Here is an 18,055-nt window from a genome sequence, read left to right as displayed (position 1 = left end):
TATAGTGATCCAAATTTCAATAGGGGTCATCAACTGTCCAAGGCCAATGAACATGTGAAGTATCCAGCCAATCGGAGAATCAGTTGACGAGTTATTGACGGGAAACGATTTAACATTTAGAGTGTAACAGTGACCTTGACCTAGTGACCCCAATTTCAAAAGGGGTTATCTTCTGTCCAAGGCCAATACACATGTGAAGTATCAAGTCAATCGGTGAATTAGTTGGCAAGTTATTGATAGGAAAAGAGTTTCACATTTAGAGTGATAGTGATCTTGTCCTTAGACCTAGTGACCCCAATTTCACTAGGGATCATCTACTGTCCAAGGCAAATGCACATGTAAAGTATCAAGCCAAAATCGGTCAATTTGTTGACGAGTTATTGATCGGAAACAATTTTCACATTTAGTGAGAAAGTGACCTTGACCTTTGACCTACTGACCCAAATTTCAAGAGGTGTCATTTACTGTTCAATGCCAATGCACATGTGAAGTATCAAGCCGATCAGTCAATGAGTTATTGATCGGAAACGATTTTCACACAGTGTTAGTGACATTGACCTTTGACCTAGCGACTCCAATTTCAATGGGGTCATCTACTGTCCAAGGCCAATGCACCTGTGAAGTATCAAGCCAATCGGTCAATTTGCTGACAAGGTATTGATCGGAAACGATTTTCACATTTAGTGTGATAGTGACCTTGACCTTTGACCTGGTGACTCAAATTTCAATAGCAGTCATCTATTAAACAGGACCAATGTATATGTGAAGTATCAAGCAAATTGGTTGATTGGTTGATGAATTATTGATTGGAAACTATTTTCACACTTAGTGTGATAGTGACCTTGACATTTGACCTAGTGACCTGAATTTCCATAGGAATCATCTACTGTCCAAGGCCAATGCACATGTGAAGTATCAAGCCGATGGGTCAATTGGTTGATGAGTTATTGATCGGAAACCACTTAGTGTGATAATCGACCTTTACCTTTGACAAAGTGACCTCTATTTCAATAGAGGTCATCTACTGCCCAAGGCCAATGCACATCAAGTGACATGTGAAGTATCAAGCCCATTGGTCAATTCGTTGACAAGTTACTCATCAGAAACTATTTTCACACAATTGGTCAACTCGTTGATGATTTATTGATCGGTAACAATTTTCACACCTAGTGCAATAGTGACCTCGACCTTTGACAAAGTGATCCAAATTCAATAGGGGTCATCTACTATCCAAGGTCAATGCACATGTGACGTATCAAGCCAATTGGTCAATTCGTTGACGAGTTAATTATTGGAAACTATTTTCACACCAAGTGTGATAGTGACGTTGACCTATGACCCAGTGACCCCAATTTCAATAAGGGTCATCTACTGTCCATGGCCAATGCACATGTGAAGTATCAAGCCAATCGGTCCATTCGTTGATCAGTTATTGATCGAAAACGATTGTCACACTTAGTGTGATAGTGACCATGACCTTTATGCCCCAATTTCAATAGAGTTTGTCTACTATCAAAGGCCAACGCACATGTGAAGTATCAAGCCAATCGAAAAATTGGTAGACAAGTTATTGATTGGAAACGATTTTCACACTTAGTGTGATAGTGACCTTGACCTTTAACATAGTGATCGAAATTTGAATATGGTTCATCTACTGTCCCATGTCAATGCACATGTAAAGTATCAAGCCAATCAGTCTTTTCCTTGACGAGTTATTGATCAGAAACGATTTTCACACTAGGTGTGAAAGTGACCTAGACCTTTGACCTAGTGGCGCAAATTAAATAAGGGTTATTTACTGTCCAAGGCCAATGCACATGTAAAGAATCAAGCCAATCGGTTAATTCGTTGAGGAGTTATTAACCAGATTATTTTCACACTTAATGTGATAGTTACATTAACCTTTGACCTAGTGACCCTGATTTCAATAGGGGTTATCTACTATAGCCAACGCACATGTGAAGTATCAAGCCAATCGGTATATTCGTCCACCAGTTATTGATCGAAAACGATTGGCACACTAAGTGTGATAGTGACCTTGACCATTGACCTTGTGACCCCAATTTCAATAGGGGTCATCTACTATCCAATGTCTATGCACATATATAGTGCCAAGCCAATCGGTCAATTTATTGAGTTATGGATCGGAAAACGAACTGGTCTACTGACATTCAGACTTCTGTACAGACAGACAGACCGACCGACATCCAGCAAAACAATATACCTCTTCTTCTTGGACAAGGGGCATAAAATTGCCATATTGACAATTGTTAAATGCATATAGGCGTCCGTTTAAATAAAGCCTTAATTCATTCTTCTTAATATTTACTGTCGTGTTATTATATGATTTCAATATCTCCTTTCAATAATGTGATTTTCAATATATTTTTCCCAAAAGATGGAATATTTCAAAGTTTTTAATGTGCTTGATATATTGATATTTGATGAAAGTAAGATTAACTGGTTCTAGTGATATTCAATGATTTTAAATCAAAATCGTTGACTGAACTAGATGAATTTCATCAAAGCAGTGTTTACAGTGCTCCAGCTAGGATTTTATAAGAGCACGGTGGCTATTTTGTTACAAGGGCACTTTTGAGGGCGTAGTCTTTTGTCAAAAGGGCACTTTCCATTGCGCAGTCGTAGCTGGAATGCTCCCTGTTGCATATTAATTTATATATAATGAATAATTGTTAGAATACATCATTTCCGTTATTATTAAACCATGCTTATAACAGGGATCTCGCGAGTGGGCGATTTGTTCGCCCATGGAATATTAATTTCGCACATTAATTTCATGAAGGCAAAGTAACCTCTTCCCCTTTAAATGATTTACTTTGTGCTAGATATTGATTGATTAAAATCAATTTGATGTGGAGAATTGGACACAGGAGGATTCTCAGACATAAGTTGCCCCATTTACAGGTCATGCAAAGTTGAACATTCAAAAGAACAGTCTGGAGCTTTTAGACTTCTTAAAATTGTCCATAGATGATGCCTTGATTAATTGCCTTGTGCTGGCTACAAATAACTATGCTTAAGCAAACTTAAATGGCCCATTGATGGGCAGAGGTAACCTAGCACTGGCAATAAATATGGGGCTCATTTACAGGTCAGATTTGGAATATCTGCTGTAAAATGAGATTTTAAATTAATTTTTAATTTAAAACAAATATTTGTAACAAAATATGCATTTGATTTAATGTTGAATTGCTTAAAATTAACAAGGAAGTAAAATAATTCTGAACATTACTGGTTTGTTACAATTGAAGCTTATTTCATACACCTGTTCAGGAAATTTTTTTTTATAATTACATGTACCATCATTATCAACAATCAATGAGAAATAAGAAAAAAATGTAGGTTGTTTACACTAAATATGTCTTATTGTATAAAATAAGTGAAGAGTTGATTGAACGCTGAACAGAAACCACTCATCCTTTAAGTTGCCCCAAAATATATGTAAAACTAAGATCTATGACGCAAATGTACAATTTCTCCCAAGTGATTACCAATTCTCCCTATTTTGGCTTTAGGAAGAAGTAACTTCACCCTACATTTTGAGCCTAGCTAGACCCTGCTATAAATATCTACAATGAGGAATAAATTAATAACAATGAAATACAGGTTTATAAACTATAACTAGAAATGGCGCGCCAGAGGCCGATGCGTATCCCCTATAGTTCTGTATAAATTAGAAGTGAATCAGTGTACAAATGAAGAAATTATAATAAAAGGCAATTTTGGGTGGGTGTGGCCTATTTGAGCGGGGCGCCACAGGATTGGTAATGGGGTCATGCACAGTTGAGATTGACCGTATTGTCATAAGAGAAGTTCAGTATCTATTAGAAGTGAATCGGTGTAGAAATGAAGAAGTTATAGTAAAAGGCAATTTTGGGTGGGAGAGGCCTATATGTGTGGGGCGCCTCAGTGTTTGCAATGGGGCCATGCATACTGGAGATTGACCGTATTGTCAATCATAGTTGAGATTGACCGTATTGTCATTAGAGAATTTCAGTATCAATTTGAAGTGAATCGGTGTAGAAATGAAGAAATTATAGTAAAAGACAATTTTGGGTGGGTGTGGTCTATGAAGGCGGGATGCCCCAGGGTTGGTAATGGGGCCATGCGTAGTTGAGATTAACCGTATTGTCATAAGAGAGGTTTAGTATCGATTTGAAGTAAATCGGTGCAGAAATGAAGAAGTTAATGTAAAATAACATAAAAAATGAGTGAAAATCTCTGACCCGACCCCGCCCCAACACCCATAACATTTTACCCAGGGATCAGATCAAAATTCCAAAAAGTGCAGGGTCGCATATATGCTCATAGCTACCATGTGTGTAAGTTTCAAGGTTCTAGTGCTTATAGTGAAGGAGGAGATAGTGGCCAGGACGGACAGACAGACGGACGGACTGACGGACGGCGGAGATAACAACAATATCCCCACGCTTTTCAAACAGCGTGGGGATAAATATGTCTTAACAAGAGGGCCTGATAGGCCCACACTCGCTCAACTGAGATAACAAGATATTATTGGGACAAATCTTCTGACCAAGTTTCACGAAGATCGGAAAATAAATGTGGCCTCTAGAGTGTTGACAAGGTTTTACTATAGCCATATAAGAAAAATGCCCCACCATCTTGAAGCCATGTTTTTTCAACCAACCGGAATCATTTTTGAACTCATCCAAGATATTATCGGGATGAATCTTCTGACCAAGTTTCATGAAGATCGAACAGTAAATGTGGCCTCTAAAGTGTTAACAAGATTTTACTATAGCCATATGAGGAAAAATGCCCCGTCCCCGGTGGCCATGTTTTTTAAGCAACCAAAACCATTTTCAAACTCGTCCAAGATACCATTGGGACAAATCTTCTGACCAAGTTTCATGATGATCGGAAAATAATGTGACCTCTAGAGTGTTAACAAGGTTTTACTATAGCCATATAAGGAAAATAGCCCGCCTCTGTAGTGGCCATGTTTTTCAACCAACCGGCATCATTTTTGAACTCATCCAAGATATTATTTGGATGAATCTTCTGACCGAGTTTCATGAAGATCGTACTATAAATGTGGCCACTAAAGTGTTAACAAGATTTTACTCTAGCCTCATATAGCCATATAAGGAAAAATGCCCCGCCCCTTGGCGGCCATGTTATTCAAGCAAACGTAACCATTTTCGAGTTAGTCCAAAATATCATTAAGACAAATCTTCTGACCATATTTCATAAAGATTGGAAATAAATGTGGCCTCTAGAGTGTTAAGAAGGTTTTACTATAGCCATATAAGGAAAAATGCCCCGCCCCCTGGCGGCCATGTTTCTCGACTAACCGGCACCATTTTCGAACTCATCCAAGATATTATAGAGACCAATCTTCTGACCAAGTTTCATTAAGATTGGACAATAAATGTGTTCTCTACAGTGTTAACAATATTTTACTATAGCCATATAAGGAAAAATGCCCCGCCCCTTGGCAGCCATGTTTTTCAAGCAAAGGTTACCATTTTTGAAATCATCAAAGATATCAGTGGGACAAATATTCTGAGCAAGTTTCATGACGATCGAAAAATATTTGTGGCCTCTAGAGTGTTAACAAGATTTTAATATAGCCATTTAAGGAAAAATGCCCCGCCCCCTGGCGGCCATGCTTTTCAACCAACCGGCATCATATTCGAACTCGTCCAGGATATTACTGGGATGAATCTTCTGACCAAGTTTCATGAATATCAGACAATAAATGTGGCCACTAGAGTGATAACAAGATTTTACTATAGCCATATATAGCCATATTAGGAAAAATGCCCCGCTCCTTGGAAGCCATGTTTTTCAAGCAAACGTAACCATTTTCGAATTAATCCAAGATATTATTGAAACCAATCTTCTGACTAAATTTCATGAAGATTGGACAATAAATGTGGCCTTTAGAGAGTGAACAAGGCAAATGTTGACGTCGCACAACAAGACAACGCACGACGGACAACGGACAAAAGCACTGATGTTCATATTTCCATTAAAAAGAGTTCAAGCGTAATTTTCTAATGACACAATCAAACACCTTGTAGTACACATATTCCTTGCAAGCATTCTTTATATATTAAATATACGTCTTTATATAACAACAAACAACACAAACACAATAAATTTACATCACTGAGTTTCCTGCGCGCTTCTGTCGCTGAGGTATCATGCAATAAGCGGACTGGATCAGCAAGTAGGGTGGTCAGTGTCAGATAGAAGTACTGCAGATCAGCATCTGTAACTTTGCAGTCACCAGTGTGGCGTACATCTCGGCCTATTTGTCGAACCTAAAGAAAGGATCGCTGTGACGTTAAAGACCAAGAGAAGCAGCATTGAGGTAAACCTACACACACATGGCCTGTCAGCGTCAAAGTTATTACACATGATTTAAAAAATGCTTAAATATGAAAAGACTATATTTTTAATTTTAAATAAGACTTGCATATTTGATACAATGAGAAATAATTGCATGACATACATCGCGTCACAAAACATAGTATTATACTGATTCAGTTAACAAACTAAACTTTGAAAAAAATAATCACATATTCAGCCCATTAGACTGGTATATTTTAAGAATACCTTTTCTAGCGGGCATTTCTTATCAGGTGGAGGCGGTGATAGACATGCGGCGGAGAGGCATGTCTCGAAATGCTTGCAGTTCAACACAATGCTAACCACACCATTGAAGTCAGATTCTTGCACAGATGATACGCTGCTATATCCGTCCGGTGGGAGGTAGCATTACCGATTTCCCACGGATCCGTCGCCCATTAATTCAGCTTTAGTGTTTGCCCAACTAGGACGTTCAAATCTGTGTAACAATGTGATATCTTGTTTCACATTATCACATGTTTGACATGACTTTCGTTGTTGTGAATTGTGGAAAGAACAGTTATTTCCTTTCCTCTTTTTACACACATAATGAGTTGGACACGGTATAAGGTTTTGAATAAAGCATTGTCCACAACTTCTACCAACTATTGTTTGAACGTTTAATAATTCCGTCAAAACAAAGTCAGTCAATCCATCCTTTGTCAAATTGAGGGCAATGCACGCTTTGAACCAGTTATTGGTCTGCTTATCGGTGAAGATGTTGGTGTCGGCAGCCATCCCCAGGAGACTAAATGAACCATTCAGTAGAGAGTTAGTTTGTGGACAACCGAGGAGTAGATGGTATTACGGCACGTCATAAATGTTCTTGTCTGTGAGCATCCTCTGATCATGTTATCTTGGTTGCTTTATTTGTCCTGTAATTAAATAAGTATATTTTACAAAACTTATATCGTCTGTTCAAAGAATCAAACCAACTGAAACGTAAGGCATATCATTCTTAATTTTCTTAACTAGATAAATAACTAAAGTTTAGTTAATAAACAATAATTTCCAACACTAGAGGTGGTGGGGTTATCAGAGGAAATTGATGTAACAATCCCGAATAAATAAACATGAGGAACAGAAAGCTTGAAGGCGCCCGGTGTAGTCCAGGATGACGCCTTGGCCAGGTGCCAGTCAGGTGTTCCCTGAATCCTAATTGCTGGAAACAACAACCACGAAAACTTAATACATACTATCATCCAATCAAATAGCTTATTGCCATTATTGTTCACCTTGGCTGAATACGGGCATATCAGTCCATAGATTAAGACCCTAGTCTGATTTCAATAATAAGTAACATGAGCTGATTGTTATTTACTGTTTCCGTAAAGGATCGGATTTTAATTTGTAAGAAATATGCGACTGTAACTAATTCCATTTATAATACAACAAATCAACACAGAAATACAATTACTATACGACTATCAGTACTTTAAATATAGATTATCTATTTGTTGATATTCTAGATTTAATGCGTACGTCTACGCTCTTAAATGCTGAAGTTACATGTACCGCGCGCTTACTTAAGAAGGGTTTACACAGAAATGATCTGGGACAGAAGAAAGTTTAACACGTACAAAACGATATGATACAATAACATATTAAATAAACGATTCATCACAATACTTAATACAAGTTCGGTTATTTACTTAACGAAATGCAAACGTGCATCACTAAATAGTTTATTTATATTTTTTTTGTTACACAATAAAATATAATAATATACGTGAGCTCATAATGCGAAGCACGCAATCAACAATACTGTTGACTAGTTATAACATTTTTAAGGAGGTGAACATGCTCAATATATCTATATAAATACACAAACCTAAGCGTGAACAAGGGAGAAACTGTATTTAAATAAGTCTATATTATATATATGCCCCTAAAAATTAAAAAAAAAAGTCCCATAACTTCTGCAATTTCAGTAAGTGTAACTAAAGATTGTTTCACAAACATAAATGTTAATGTTAATTCTGTTGACATAAAATGTACGTTTGCAACGAGTTCGATTAAACTCAATCAAGCATGTGCATTTTACATTACAATGTACCGGTGTTGTTTATAACTATTTTGTTCCATAACATAGGCTTAACATATATCAGGGGTGTGATTGTGGCAAAGTCAGAGGGGAGGAAAATTCTGTTGACTGATTTTGACTACGCGAATGGCGCGCATAACGAAATGACAAACATAAAAGCAGACATTAAAATAAACAACTTTTTGAACTTCATAACAATATTTCTTTATAAAAACCTGTTAAACTTCACATTTAACATACTGAGGATGCAAAGTAAACTGTTAAGTAAGTATTTAGTGTGATCAATAGCAGCAGTTTTTCAATGTATTGAATTACATTTAATAGACTAAATATAAACAAACACACTTGAGTGTTCTTCTGGTGTTAATGATGTATTAACTGAGTTAACTTAATATATTTAATTTGTTTACCTTTCAATATCTTGCATTTCACATCTTCACTCAGTTCAAAGCTATTTCAGTTAACTGAACAGCGTGACAAACATAATAAAGCAGAATATGCATATGAATCTGATTATACACAGACCCACAGACATATAAAAATCAAATCATGTTTGTCTATTTCCATGTTCGAACGATACTCTTCTAAATTGTTTTACTTCTCGAGTAGACTAAATTCCAATTTGCAAACACTGGTTTCCGTGACACAAATTCAGTGGGCACATTTCTTAACAAAATATGTGTTGCTTGTATCTAAAACGTGGTCTTTTTTTAACAAACACATTTCATTATTCCTATCAGACTAGGTGATGTCAGTCGTTTATTCGATTGCTATTTGTTATTTCAATAATCTTAATTTTCTCTTCACAACGGCGCCATTTGCAAACAAATCACAGAGCGCATTTTAAGAACACGATTTTAATTGGAAGATTGGGATACGACAGCCAATTATATGGCTCGTTTTAAAAATGCTTAGGCAGAATCTACCAGTGTAAAATGCGGAGAGATTTCGCGGGCCGCGAATATTTCGGGCCGCTTATGAAATACGTCCGCGGAATCGGTGGTAGCCCCTCTCCCCCACATTTTTTAAAACAAATTTACGCAAATCTCAGAAGTGACATCCGGGACAACCTGATCCGCGGAAATCCGCGGAAAAATCACACCCCTGTATATCTATTTAAATTTGGTCGTATTTAAATCTGATGAAACAACTTCTTTGATCAGCAGTTATACGGCAAATACCACAGATTTTACGGATAATTCGGTTATTTGATCATGGGCTGAATATAAATTGAATTACACAAACACAAATTGCAATTCAATCTTACAATAAGCTATTGTAAACTACCTTTGCAATTGATCATGTTTATGAATGTATACTATGCAAATCCTACAGCGTCCCCGCTTTCGATTAGAAGTGTCACACAATCACAATAGTTTCATCATTTGAGATTTTTTCTGAACATAATCTTCTGTCGTGATACTAATGACGTTATTGATAAAAGCAGCTCTATTGAGAGGTAAGTGGAAACATATATCAGGGTTTTGTTATCAAATATATATTCCGACTACAGAGCGAAACTCAACACACTATATATGACTGCCTGTTCTTACAAAAGAAAGAAGTTATGCTAAGATAGCAGAATAATCGATAATGTTTTAATGCACTTTTGTATTGGTCGTTACCGCCCGTTTTTGATTAACAATCACTGGTCGTTGATTTTCACGCTCACAGGGCTATGTAATAATGATTGGAGCAATTTGAACTTACAATATATTTTGTTTAGTACATAAAAGTGGTAGTAGTTCAAAACAAAGCAGTAGCAAATATGGTAGTATACAACTAATAGTAATAGAAGTAGTAGTAATAGAAGTAGCAGTAGTAATAATACATGTAGTAGTTGTAACAGTAGCAGTAGTTATAGTAGAAGTAGTAGTAGTAGTAGTTGTAGTAGTACTATAAGTTATATTTGTAGTACTAGTAGTTGTAGTAGTAAGAATAATAATAGTAGTAGTAGTAGTAGAATAAGTAGTAGTAGTAGTAGTTGCAGTAAAATTACTAGTAGTATTATAAGAAGTAGTAGAAGTAGTAGTAGTAGCAGGAGAAGTAGTGGTAGAAGTAGCAGTAGAAGTAGTAATAATTGTTATAGAAGTAATAGTAGTGGTAGTTGTTGTTGTAGTAGCAGTAGTAGTAAGAGAAGTAGTATTGTAGTAGTACAGTACAGGCAATGTGTACTTTGACAAAAACACGTGTCCGCGGTGTTCAATTTTCCCGATGGGTGACATTTCGCGGGGGGCGGACACGCTACTGACCGCGGTGTTTGGCGAACACCCGAAATTGCGGCGATTGCACGCTATCGTTAACAGGAACACCCGTGATCACCGCGATGCTGCGCAGCCACCGTAAACACCTTTCTGCGAGGGTCATTCACACGTTTTAAATGTACATGTACAAAATAAAATCATATACTTCATGTACATGTAGATATTATGTGCACATTTTTTATGTGTACTTAAACTCGGGCAGTACGTTAAGTCGGAAACTAAAACTAAGTGTTGAGATGATCAATACCATTAACTTTTATGGTATTAATCAATGCAATTGCCCTTTTTGTTTTCACAAAATTGAGTTTCATTTTTCCCGATTTCCAGAAAATGACTTGTGCATGTTGCATGAAATCTAAATATAGCGTGTTACAGCGTGTTTGATTTTTATTTTATTCAGATGAAATGTCAATTCCAAATCATTCGCGAGCTACCCTGGTACTTGAGAAGAAATTCACTACGAAACTTTAAATTGAAATTAAAAGATCCCAATGTTGTCTGCGCTACGAAGATTTTGTGTCAAAAATAAATACACCCACGCCAATTTTCGCGCGCTTTTTTATGGTTTAGAACAAAGAAAATGAAAATATCATGGGCATATATACATGTATTTATTTGTGGCTACAATTTGTAACAGAACATGAACTCTACAGAACGCGTACACTTGGCGTCAGGTGATATACGAATGTTAAAATACACCTGTTCTGATTGGGCGCTTATTTCATCAAATCTTTAAATAGAAACATATGCAGAAATTCATTTGATAGTTTAGAGGTATGGCGAACGGTTGTGATTTTTGCATTTCAATCACACTTTTATCGTCAACATTGACCAGAATTTGCATGAAATCGGAAATCTCGGGATTATCGGGTAATGGACAGAGACGGGAATTTTTGCATGTATGCGGTAATCGATTGTGATTGTTCGTAATCGTTGTTAATTTTTTAGACACCAAACGACACCTATAACATTCAAACGCACGGTAGATTCTTTCTGCAAATTGGTACCGACCTATGTTAATGTTCAATAATTTATTTCTAGCTAACACGATGAACACTGCGGTAGATATTATGGGTCCGCGGTGATTCGCGTAGTCCACCTTATGGAAAACGGCCCCCGCAAATATTTTATTTGAACACCCATCGCGGGGGTCGTTTGGTAAGCGAACACCGTAAAATGAACACTGCAACGAGTAGCGTTTGTCAAAGTACACGGTCTGTACTGTAGTAGTAGTAGCAGTAGTAGTAGAAGTAATAGTGGTAGTAGTAGTAGAAATTTTAGTAGAAAGTAGTAGTAGTAGTCAGGGGTTTTTTCAGCACTGTCTGCGCCTCCGGACAACGGAGGCACTCCCAAAGCAAACGGACCTGATCCCAAACCGAAATTATAAAAAAAAATCCTAATTTCCAAAAAAAAAAAAAAAAAAAAAATTTTTTTTTTTTTTTTTTAAGAATGAAGTGTCTTGTAACTTGTGTGACTAACCAGTGTTTGTTTTGGTCAAAAATATTTGCTATAAGGTTTTGACTGTTCAATTCTTATCACAGAGTGTAACTGTAACTGAAAAACAAAACTGCAGCAATTGAATTAACGTTGAACATGCCCAATATTGCGTCTGTTTACATGAAGAAGACAAAATAACCAAATAAAAACAAATTTATTTGTTAAACCACTGAATTATTTAAGCATGATAATCATGATGATTAATTCACAATTTTTTCCCAAATGAGCCGTTTCATCGAAGCAAAAATTCCCAAAATGACCAATTTTGTTGATAAAAAATTCCCAATTTGGTCAGACTCCTTTTCCCAAAATAGGCAGAAAAAACCCTGGTAGTAGTAGTAGTAGAAGTAGTAGTAGACGTAGTAGAAGAAGTAAAAGAAGTAGTAGCAGTAGTAGAAGTAGTAGTACAAGTAGTAGTAGTAGTAAATAATAGGATTAGTAGTAATATTAGCATTAGAAGTAATAGTAGTACTAGTTTAAGTAGTAGCAGAAGTAGAAGTAGTAGTAATTTTAATAAAGTAGTAGTTGTAGAAGTACATGTAGTAGGAATAGTAGTAGTAGTAGTAACAGTAGTAATAGATGTATAAGTTGTTGTTGTTGTTTTAGCAGAATTAGTAGTAGTAATAAAAGTAGCAGTAATAGTAGAAATAGTAATGGTAGTAATAGTGGTAGTAGTAGTAGTTGAAGTAACAGTAGTAGTAGTAGTAGTAGTAGTAGTAGTAGTAGTAGTAGTAGTAGTAGTAGTAGCAGCAGTAGTAGTTAGTGCTGCAACAATACGCCAAAAAGCGTATTGCAATATATTTTCAGTTCAAAAACCCGTATTGCAATATATCGCAATATATTGCTTACTTGTACCAGAATTATAACTCGCCAATTACCTGATAATCCCGTATATTCCAATTTTATAGCAAATTCTGGTAAATATTTATTATAAAAGTGCTCAGGAATAATTTGAAACACAAACATATGCCAATTTTCTTAAGTATCAAATACATTTTGGCATTTGTTACTATTTAAAGATGTGATGAAATAACGTCCAATCGAGCGGGTTTTTTTTTCCACTGAACACGAGTAAATCGCCTGAAGTGATGTTCCCGTTTATATACAAAACAAAATACACCCACACTTTCCATGCGAAGTTCTACATGTACATGTCTGCATAATTTTCGCGCGCTTTTTATTGAGACAAAGGATAAAGCACTTTTTTATTGTCGCATTAGCATTACATTTCGGAAGCGTGTTTCCGAAATTCTGATTACAAATTTAATAATGCTCATTTCAGAATCAAACGAAACATTTACAATTGTGCGTAATTAATTCAACAATAATTCGTCCAAAAGCATCACACGAATGCTCCCATGTAACAACGCCACTCCATATCATACACTTTTTAGAATGCAATTTTTACGTAACAATTTTTTTTCACTAAATACCGCGTTGTTTTGTTTACCTTGATTATTTAAGATGGCTTTTCTGGACGAAATGTAGTTGATTTTTTTTTAATTTTCGTACCCCAATGATGAAAATCGTATCGCAATACAATATGCGGATTGCGTATTGCGATATATACCGGTATATTGTTGCAGAACTAGTAGTAGTAGTAGTAGAAGTAGGAGTAGTAGTAGTAGCAGTAGTAGAAGTAGTAGCAGTAGTAATAGTAGTATTAGTAGTAGCAGTAGTAGCAGTAGTTTTGTAGTGGTAGAAGTAGAAGTAGTAGTAGTAGTTCAAGTAGTAACAGTAGAAGTAGTAGTAGTTGTTCTTGTAATAGTAATAGAAGTAGTAGTAGTAGAAGTAGTAGTAGTTGTTGTGGTTGTAGTGGGTGTGGTAGGAATTGTAGTAGTAGTTGTAGTAGTATTTTTGTTGTAATAGTTGTAGTAGTGGTAGTTGTTGTAGAAGTAGTAGAAGTGGTAGTAGTAGGTTATAGTAGTAGTTGTAGAAAAGTCGTAGTAGTAGTAGTACATGTAATAATAATAATAGTTGTAGAAGTAGTATTAGTAGTAGCAGTAATAGAGTAGTAGAAGTTTTAGTAGAAGCAGTAGAAGTGTTAGTAGAAGTAGCAGTAGTTGTAGTAGTAGTAGTAGTAGTAGTAGTAGTAGTAGGAGTAGTAGTAGTAGTAGTAATAGTAGAAGTAGCAGAAATAGTAGTAGTAGTAGTAGTAGTAGTAATAGTAGTAGTAGTAGTAGTAGTAGTAGTAGTAGTAGTAGTAGTAGTAGTAGTAGTATAGTAGTAGTAGTAGAAGCACTACTAGTAGTAGTAGTAGTAGTTGTTGTTCTAGTAGTAGTTGTTGTTGTTATAGAAGTAGTAGTAGTAGCAGTAGTAGTAGTAGTAGTAGTAGTTGTAGTAATAGTAGTAGTAGTAGTAGTAATAGTAGCAGTAGAAGCTGTAGAAGTAGTTTTAGTAGTAGTAGTAGTAGTACTAGTTGCTATTGTTGTTTTTGTCGAAACTGTTGTAGTTGTTGTTGTTTTAGTAATTGTAGTAGTAATAGCAGTATTAATAGTAGTGGTTGCTGTTTTTTATTTTGTTTCTTGTTTATGTTTTTGGTTTTGTAGTTTTAGTAGCAATTGTATAAGTAACTGTGATAATAGTAGTAGTAGTGTTGTTGATGGTAGTGGTACTGTAATGGTATAAGTAGTGGTATTTATTAATTATAGTATATTTAAGACAAAGCTCTCTTATTTTAAAGGTAATGACATAACATTATGGTCCCTCGGAAGTGGTAACTAGGTAATGCTTAATTGAATACAAACAAAAAAGCAAAATTTATATACAAATGTATATTGAGTTTCCGACAATAACAATGAAAGCGCTGAATGCACTGAATGTGTTCGCTATTGCATAATCTTAGAAGCAACTCAGTTTTCAAACTTATGTTATAGCTTTTTATATCGCAAGTTTGTAATGAACACAACCTATTCAAATTTAAAAGAGTGTGTCTTAAAGCATAAGTCGAGATGTGTGTGACTGTTTATTTTCATATTTATTTTATTGAGATAACTTAGATAAATAAACAACAATATGTCTTTTTCACAATTGGTCGCTGCACTGGCAACCATCTTCAGAATTGTGGTTGCCTTGCTAAAGAATAACAAGCCTATAATCATGTACATGTTGTGATATGTGTATCTAATACTTTATCTATTTTTTTAAATTATTGAGAAACAATTTTGCCCACATGACAGACTTTTTATGCAGCATTAAGCCCCGTTTTCCCTGAAAGCAGCCAATATGTACAGTTTTCAATGATAAACTTACCAATGTCATCGTACAAGCTGTTTTAAACACTAGACTGGCCAATGTGTCCCATATGCTCTTAAACCTATTGTTTACATAATTACAGGCTGTCGTCTGCTTACATTTATCGTCTGCTAAATTTGACTGGAGTGATCCACACAGGAAGTCATAGGTTTAAATAATACAAAGTAGCTCAGGCATACTGATTTGCAAAATTGCGTCTGCATAGCTCACAAATAAAAAGTGGACATATGTGATTCCGGAAGAAGATAATTAACAATTACGGAAACAAAATATGAGAAACACAAAAACTGGAAAGCGGAAGTGGAAAGCCTAGTACATATGTAAATGGTTAATTCTTAGAAGGAAGTTTTGCAGATTGAAACATTTATAATGGTACGCAAGTGCTTTGAAACTTATTTGTTTTGAGGTGCAGCGCCATTATAAACCATTGCAAAAGCACGTGTTTGCAATTTAATTAGGTTGTATATGCCCCGTCTTTGCATCGCTTTTCAGCGTTTTGACTGAACGAGCATGCGTAAAGATAGATCGCTAAGGAAAACGCTAACGACGAATAACATATTACAATTAAACAGCGTTTTTCATCAGATAAAAATGAATGCAAATCGCAAAACATCGTTGAAAACCGTTAAAGCAAAAACGAAAATCATTTTTTTTTGTGGAACACAGACGGTTACCCTACAGTTACTTTCACGTCAGGATTTACATGAGTATTGTCCTGAATTTAAAATTAAAATTCCGTGCGCGGATCATATCTCCCTCAGTATTGAAAGTATTCAAATAAAACTTAGAGACTCACACAAAGGAAGGTGTGCAAGACATTGAAAGTAGACAATGCAAGTCAGTGCATAGTACATGGCTATCAACTCTATTATTACTATTAGAGTTATTGTTCTTTGTTAATTATTTGTATAGTCCGTTTCTCACGTGCAACATAACTCGGCAAGGACTATATTTTCAAGACATTCCTAGTACAAGATTGCGAGTCAATTTGTTGCATAGTGTTTAACTTTTGCGCATATGTGGGCATATTTATCAAATTGAAGAATTAATTATATGTTTTAATATTATGTTTGATATATTGGAGAATTCAGCGATTAAAATTGAATGCAATCTTCGAAACGTTCCAGTAATGATCAGAAACACTGCAATGCCTTCATAGAACATATTCATAACTGATGTACTCGTTATATAGTATTCCGAAATAGATTTTGGTCTATATAACAATTTTGCAAACAACAATATTCGGGGTAACCATTGACAGCATTTACATCAAATTATTATACGTTATGCAAAACTGGTAAAATAGTGCGCTTAAAATTTAGGAAAACACTGACAAAATCCACTCGGGAAAAAATATAATCTAACACATTCATCATTTAAGAGGGTCGTTATTGTTAACGAGTTGTTTTATGGTTTCCCTTGTTTGAATAGATGCGAATATTAAAACACCGGATACATCTGCAGGAAGGATAAAATCTGTTTTCACTTAAATAGAAATACATTAAGCTTATCCGCAATAATTTATTCGACTAGTAATAAGATCCTTCATACTGAAGCGTGTGTCAAGTTCTTACTTGATTAATATATTTCTTGTTTAAATTGCTAACGTTTACATTATTAACGCAGTAAGATAAAGCTAGCATCCATTAAGCACGACGCTTAGACTATGATTTTAAACTAGACATATTTGGTGCAGGTATTAATCGACCATTACACCTTTCAACTACACTGACCTGTTGTAATGCATGCATATCTGCAAAGAACAAAACCGTACCCGAACTCTCAAACTGTGTTTCAGACATGACATACCTAAACTGCAAACGACACACTATCAATGTTAACATATTAAAGATTGCGAACCTATTTGCCACATAGTAACACACCGATATACAACACATTCATCATGTTAATTTCATACTATTGTTTACGACTTCATTATTTTAAAAGAATTTGTAAATGTGTTAATAAGTATCATCAAGCGATTGAAACAAAGTCACATGCGTGTCCACACTCCACATGTTCTTTTAGATGTGAAAGTCTGTTTGTCAGCGCCAGGGGGTTTTTTTACTAAGAAAGTGACGCCGATATTCGGCGTCTTCCCCTACCAGAATTTTTCCCCTAAAAAAACCTTTCCCCCCTGCAAAAAATTTTTTTTTTCACCAAAATATAATATTTTACCCTCAAAGAAATGTTCTTTTTCTTTTGGGAAGTCGACACTTATCCAATTTGTACCATGTACAACGATCTCGCTCTCTCTCTCTCTCTCTCCAACGAACGCTCAAATCTGGGAATCCCAGTGATTCTATATATAGCTCTTAAATTACGTCATGGAAACCGGGCAACTAATCGTATTAATCATTTGACTATTTTACTGGATTCCGGTCTTGCGCTAGAAACGGTGTTTCGTCAATTAGTTACCGGAAACCAGTCGAATTTTCATCCGGGTTATGTGAAAGCCAAGATATAAACGTTAAAACAGAAAAAAGTCTCACAATTGGCGTTCATACACGAACAAAATAAAACGTTCGGACTCGGAAAATATTAATTGCGTTGACGCATTTTTTAAGAATGAATCATCAAAAACCGTTGAAACCCA

The 18,055-nt window shown here is 35.6% G+C and overlaps 1 protein-coding gene and 1 long non-coding RNA gene across 2 annotated transcripts in view; both read right to left on the bottom strand.

Moving 5' to 3' along the window:
- LOC127843882 (uncharacterized) overlaps positions 1 to 6,764 on the bottom strand; it is a 129,312-nt gene extending 122,548 nt beyond the window's left edge. Inside the window, exons 1-2 of the mRNA XM_052373770.1 lie at positions 6,607 to 6,764; positions 6,153 to 6,311 (exon numbers count right to left, since the gene is read on the bottom strand). The gene's annotated coding sequence lies outside the window, so the exon portion shown is untranslated. The remainder of the gene's footprint in view (positions 1 to 6,152; positions 6,312 to 6,606) is intronic.
- Positions 6,765 to 6,806: 42 nt separating this feature from the next.
- Positions 6,807 to 18,055, bottom strand: part of LOC127843898 (uncharacterized) — a 34,504-nt gene continuing 23,255 nt past the window's right edge. Inside the window, exon 3 of the long non-coding RNA XR_008032422.1 lies at positions 6,807 to 7,274. This is a non-coding gene — a long non-coding RNA (uncharacterized LOC127843898). The remainder of the gene's footprint in view (positions 7,275 to 18,055) is intronic.

Source organism: Dreissena polymorpha, chromosome 9 (genome assembly GCF_020536995.1).
Source record: "Dreissena polymorpha isolate Duluth1 chromosome 9, UMN_Dpol_1.0, whole genome shotgun sequence".
NCBI lineage: Eukaryota > Metazoa > Mollusca > Bivalvia > Myida > Dreissenidae > Dreissena > Dreissena polymorpha.
This window is presented reverse-complemented; position numbering and strand designations above follow the sequence as displayed.